Source organism: Lepisosteus platostomus, chromosome 16, assembly GCF_059453375.1.
Source record: "Lepisosteus platostomus isolate fLepPlt1 chromosome 16, fLepPlt1.hap1, whole genome shotgun sequence".
Classification (NCBI taxonomy): domain Eukaryota; kingdom Metazoa; phylum Chordata; class Actinopteri; order Semionotiformes; family Lepisosteidae; genus Lepisosteus; species Lepisosteus platostomus.
The window spans coordinates 7,965,653-7,971,652 of NC_142626.1; the positions used below are offsets into that span (position 1 = coordinate 7,965,653).

At 40.7% G+C, this 6,000-nt stretch overlaps 1 long non-coding RNA gene across 1 annotated transcript; it reads left to right on the forward strand.

The window, feature by feature from the left end:
* The first annotated feature begins 2,291 nt into the window (after window positions 1-2,291).
* On the forward strand, window positions 2,292-4,645 carry LOC148646795 (uncharacterized). Its single transcript, XR_015927720.1, has 2 exons — window positions 2,292-2,433; window positions 2,773-4,645. It is a non-coding gene; the product is annotated as an uncharacterized LOC148646795 (long non-coding RNA).
* The last annotated feature ends 1,355 nt before the right edge of the window (window positions 4,646-6,000 follow it).

The following is a 6,000-nucleotide window of genomic DNA, read 5'->3' on the forward strand; positions in this document are numbered from 1 at the left end:
TCTGATATTCAACCAAACAGTCCATCCATCCATTTCTAATTTTCACTGTATCCAGTACGCAAAATCAAAGTAAATTTACTTGCCATTTTTGGGGTTTTGAGGAATTTTTGTGGTGTGCTTGAAATAACGGAGATACAAAAAAAGATAGAAGAAAATAAATTCATAAATTACACAAACATACAAAATACAATACACAGTACAGTGGGTCCACGTCTTACGCGAGTTTGAAATAGCGTCTTTAAAATAATGCTGTATACCCTTAAGTATATTTTTGTTTGAATTATGTAGTGCGAGTCAAAATAACGAGAGCCGCATAGTTATGCTGTTGGCCGCTCGATGCAAGTGTCTCATTGGTACATTGGGAATTTTTATTTTATACATGTATTTTTATTTTATACATGTTACAAGATGATGTATTGAATTATTTAGTGTGTGTAATCTATAAAGTGTGCATCTATAGTGTGTAAGCAGTGTCAAACTTATGTGTGCGGAATGCAAATATAGCATTAACCATTATTTTAAATAGGAAGCATTTCTTTAAAATATGTGAAACTTACAATACGCGCGGGTTTCCAGAACACAACCTTCACTTAAAATTGAGAACCCTCTGTAAAACTACTTGACTTGCATTAATTGCAAAGGGTGCAAGGCAGGATACACTCTGGAAGAGAAGCCAGTCAGTTGCTAGGCAGATAGACACAAAAAGACACACAAACACTCACACTGGGGTCAATTATCGCAGCAGCCAGTTATTCTAACAATGTATTTGGACTGTGAGAGGAGACCAGAGCACCTGGTGGGAAACCCATATGAACACGGGAAGAACATTTTGCACAAGCAAAATACAGAAATAAAAAGTTAATAACAGTTTGGAAGTAAGGGATATTCTAATGGAATGTGCTAATTAGCAAAGTATGATAAAAAATCTTTAAAATGCATCAATTATATCATAATGAACAATTGGATTGCTCTGATTGAAAATGATTTTAAAAACTACAGTATCTCTATTAGCGCAATTAGGACAGCAGAAGCCTCTTCACATATAGAATCATACAGTGTACCTAAATGCCTAGATACTCTTCAATTGCCTCACAGTCAGAACGGATGTATGCACTATGTCCCACACCTGGAATAGAGGGACAGACAGAACACTAAATCGCCACACAATTGGCAGTCATATCCCTAAAGCCCTTTTAAAACCCACCTGAGATGTGGTCCCAAAGCTTCTGGTCTTATCTTAAATAACAAGTGGAACATCCTGGAAGATTCCCAACCACAAAATTACATCTTTGCAATGTCCTACAAAACAGATCGACCTTCGGGAAGTTCAGGCGCAAAAAAAAATATATATATATACAGTATGAATGCCAAAATTTGTCTTGACATGTTTGATAGTTCCTGATAGTGAAAGCATATTTACTTGTATGTGAGAATAAATGTGATTTATTCTTTTTTTGTGATTTATTCAGCTTTTATTTTCAATATATTTTATGAGATATGAGATTATTTGAGTTAACATATGTGAAATATATTAACTCTGATGTTATTGTCTTATCTTGGTAATCCCTGAGGGAATTATCAATCTTTCCTATCACAGCAGATCATTTCACAAATATATTCTATTAAGACTAGTTTATTATACATGTTCTGGTGTTGTATCAATAAGTTGTACACCATGTATGTTATGCTGCAGCTGCTATTAAGCCCTGCAGTGAAATGACACATTGAGCCCCAGGCACAGGACTGAAGGGATCTTTGAGAGATCAGAGAGATGAGATGGAGGTGAGGCAGTGAGCAGGAAGCAGAGAGCGAGAGATGTGTGGGCTGACTGGGCTGGGAGCGAGTGAAGGCTGCAGTCTGCAGACTGGGACCTGTCTGTAGAGAAGGTGGGGAGACCAGCGTGAGAGGAGCTGTGTGGAAAGTAGACAGCAGGGTCACTGGGGAGAGTTCACTGGGAATAAATAGACAGAGGAATAGCAGGTTCTGGGGCAAGGCCAGCGGAGGACTGGGATCCCTAAGTGCTGGCAAGAGTACCTCCAGGGGAAGGCGAGTCTCCGCTGGATCAGTGCTTTCAGATTGTTTAGGGAAAAAGCTGTTGTTTTTGAGAGGCATATATGCATAGCCTAAATGTGGCAGAGCTCTAACGTCAGAGTACTGATCTAGTGGTACATGCACTACATTTTATATACAGATAACAACAGACCCAGCTCTTGCAGATTGCACCTGTTCTCCCAGCTCAGGCCTTTTCTAACTGTCTGTGACATGATTTGTATACAGGAAGGAGCTTTGCATACCTGTGCCGCCTCACTGCTCCAAACACTTTAAGACTCACAGAGTGGATCAGTCACTGTTCAGCCCTTTCAGAGTCACTGACACACAGGACAATGATGACACTGATTCTACTGCTGGGGACACTGGGGTTCTTTGCTCAAGGTGAGGATTAAAGAAAATACTTCTCTAATTATATTATATTTATTTTATTAACATTAATTTCACAACATTTAAAAGTTAGTTTAAAGAACTGAATAAATTTAGAATAAATCTAAAATTTAAAGAACTTCAATAGAAGTGTAGCAAATGTGTTTTCAGAGGCAAATATATTTACAAATTTGTAAAAAGTGTGTATTATAATTAATTATTGGCTAGGTGTTGACTTTAATATATTTTATGATTTGTGGAGTATATAGCTGTTAGCATATTATGTAAACAAGCTGTACAGAAAAGAGTAAAATAGCTAAAAATTAAATTCCCTGTGTTTTGTCTTGTTTACAGAATCCAGTGGACAGGTTACTGTAACTCAGACTCCAACAGTGAAATCTGTTCTCTCTGGACAGACAGTCACTGTGAGCTGTAAGACCAGTCCTGCAGTATATGTTTATAACTCTAAGCACTGCCTAGCCTGGTACCAACAGAAAGCTGGAGAAGCTCCTAAACTATTGATCTATTATGCAACTACCCGTCAGACTGGGATCCCAGAGCGTTTCAGTGGCAGTGGATCTGGGATTGACTTCACTCTGACCATCACAGGAGTCCAGCCTGAAGATGCAGCAGATTATTACTGTCAGAGTTTCCACTACATCAACAGTAAAAATCTGTTCACACAGTGTTACACAGCCATACAAAAACCTCCCTCAGCAGGACTGGACAGAGGCTGCACTGCTGCAGCTGGGACCTCCTGCAGGTGCACTTACAAGTTAATTATACTACTGTAAGAGATCATTTAACACAGTTACATTATTCAAGGAACTGTGATTATTCTATTTCTCATTTAAATCATTTTAAGATTGAGGCTTTGGGGCAGACAGATGTAGCGGCAATGCTTGTTAATAAGACAGAATTAAGTGTTGCTGTGCTTTCCCAAATGAGGCCCCATCTCTCTCTTCATCTCTGTGGTGCAGCCACAGAGAAACTATTCATACAGGCTGATTTAAGGTTTCCTTTGATAAGGAACAGCTCCCAAATGGGGATGCACTTAGCTAAGCCTGGCTATCATGATCAATGGTCATCCATTGGCGCCTATATGTCTAGGGAGTGCCAGATGGACATCTGGACTGCATTCCTAAGTGTCAGTAGTAAGTGACTCATATCTCACCTTGATCAACCAATCAGGAACTGGTAGGGCAGAGTAACCCACGTGGGTCTCTGATGCCCATGAAACTTTCAGCCAATGAACGAGCTGAAGTTCCTCCAGGTAAAAACAGGCAACACAGAGAGCCTGGAGTAGGAGAATCTCAAAGGAGAATTCCAGGGGTGCGAGGAGAATTCCAGGGCAGGACGGCCCAGGAGCAGAAAGGCTCCCAAGGGCAGCACATTCTCGCAGAGCGCCTCCTGACCATCCTGAGACTCAGCCCGGACAACCACGGAACGGCCAGTGTGTCCGAGTGCCAGAACTTTCCTCTGTTCTAAGAGTCTAGAGCGGAGGTTGCCAGAGAGTAACCAGAGGATCCACCAGAGGTTAGCATCAGCAGCAAGCCTCGTGAACAGGTCGGAACTGTGGACAGCTGAATCACTATTCAGAACTAGCACTTCATCAGGAACGAACCGGTCCTCTTCCTGACCTGCTGGGACCCACAGTCATCTTTTCTCCTGTGCACGAACTCTTGCTAGTTTCAGCCAAAACTAACTAGCCGGTCTTCAGAGAGCATCAGCAGTGCACCGTCGCAAGCCGTACAGCACAGCCTGGCACTCAGCCAGAGAGTGCGGATTGGACAGCAACAAGCCTGCAACTGTTTCTTTGTGCCCGCAGGAGATCTGAATCCCCAAAGATTGGATGAGTATTCAACTTCACTGCATTACTGCTCGAGAATTCAATTGTTATCCCAACCAGTTGATATCAATTTAATTCCTAAGAGTTATGTACTTGTTTTGAGTATCTAATGTAGACGTTATAACCAAGTTCATTTACGAAACGCTCTAAATGAATGATATACTGAGCGTATGTCCTCTTGATATATGTAACTCTTTGTGATTGAATGAATATATATCTTTTGTATTCTGATCACCCTCACCATAAAATCTGTTAGGTTTACATGCATATTGTATGTATTAATAAATGTATTCTCGTGTATTAGTACCTGTGTGTGTGCGTTGTTTGAGTTATACCGCATGGTTGGTTTCTAAAGCCATTAAAAGAATCATTTTGTGATTTATGTGATTTAAATGCCCAAACCCCTACAGAACTGGTGCCTCGTGAGAGCACACTACACAGATACACAAACACAAACACTCACACACTCACACCAAGGTCCATATTCCCAGCATCGGGGGCGCTGTGGAGTTGGCTAGTTTTACCAGTGTGGCCGGTTGCTGTGGAGAACTTGGTTTGTCCCAGCTACAACTTATTTACACAAACACAAACACTCACACACTCACACCAAGGTCCATATTCCCAGCATCGGGGGCGCTGTGGAGTTGGCTAGTTTTACCAGTGTGGCCGGTTGCTGTGGAAACGCAGTCAGACAGGCAGCTGGGTTAACCTGTGAATAACCATGTCTTGCTGAACTTTAGTCTTTAAAAACAAAGTTTGTACACCATTATTTTCTGGTTCTGGCCACTAGGTAAACAGATGAGAGAACTTGGTTTGTCCCAGCTACAACTTATTTTTTAATATATTCGGACATGCAACATGTCGACAAAAGAAACAGTCCAATGGTCTAAGACAGCAACATAGACAGCAAAAATAACAGTTGGTTCATGAACACAATATTTCTTCTGTTGCAGAAAGAATATCTTGAACAGAATTATGTACATCACAGCTGGTGATTGGCTGAGATGCTGTCAGGTTAAGTTCTGGTACCACCCTACAGATCTCCCACTAGTGGATCTTCCTTTGGGTGATGAACAGTGACCTTGGACCTTATGATCATGTCCAGATGACTCTCTGCTAGACATCCAGCCACCAGCAGCAAACATCCATCATGGAGAGTACTGGGTCATCACTGTCCTGTGAAAGACAAATTAATCTCCCTCACTTCCCCACACACAAAGAGCACCAGGTCACTCTGTGGCTGAGATCACAGCATGAGAGCCGTATGGAGCTAAAGACAGGGGCCTCTTCAGCTACATTCTTGTGCCCTTTCTGCTTGCTCAAGGCACACAGAGACGATTAGAAAAGTATTAGAATGCTTCTGGTACTCCTCTTTCAATGTAGAAAGAACATAATCATTTGAAAAGCTCACAGAAAATGGAATCAACAGGAAACAGATTAAACAGGTATTACGACATAAATTTAAAAATTAAAATTCAGACTGTGCTGTCAGAAACATTGTATGAGGAGATTACAAAGTAAGATGGACCTTTTATTAAAAATAATTACTATGACTTCAGATGTGAGACACTGGTAGTAATAGAATATCTGGTGAGTGGAAGGGTATTCAGAAACTAGTGTTTTGTAGCAAAAACAAAATACAAAAATAAAAAGTTAATAAAAGTTTGGTAGTAAGGGATATTCCAATAGAATCTGCTTATTAACATAGTCTGATAATAATTTGAAAACACATA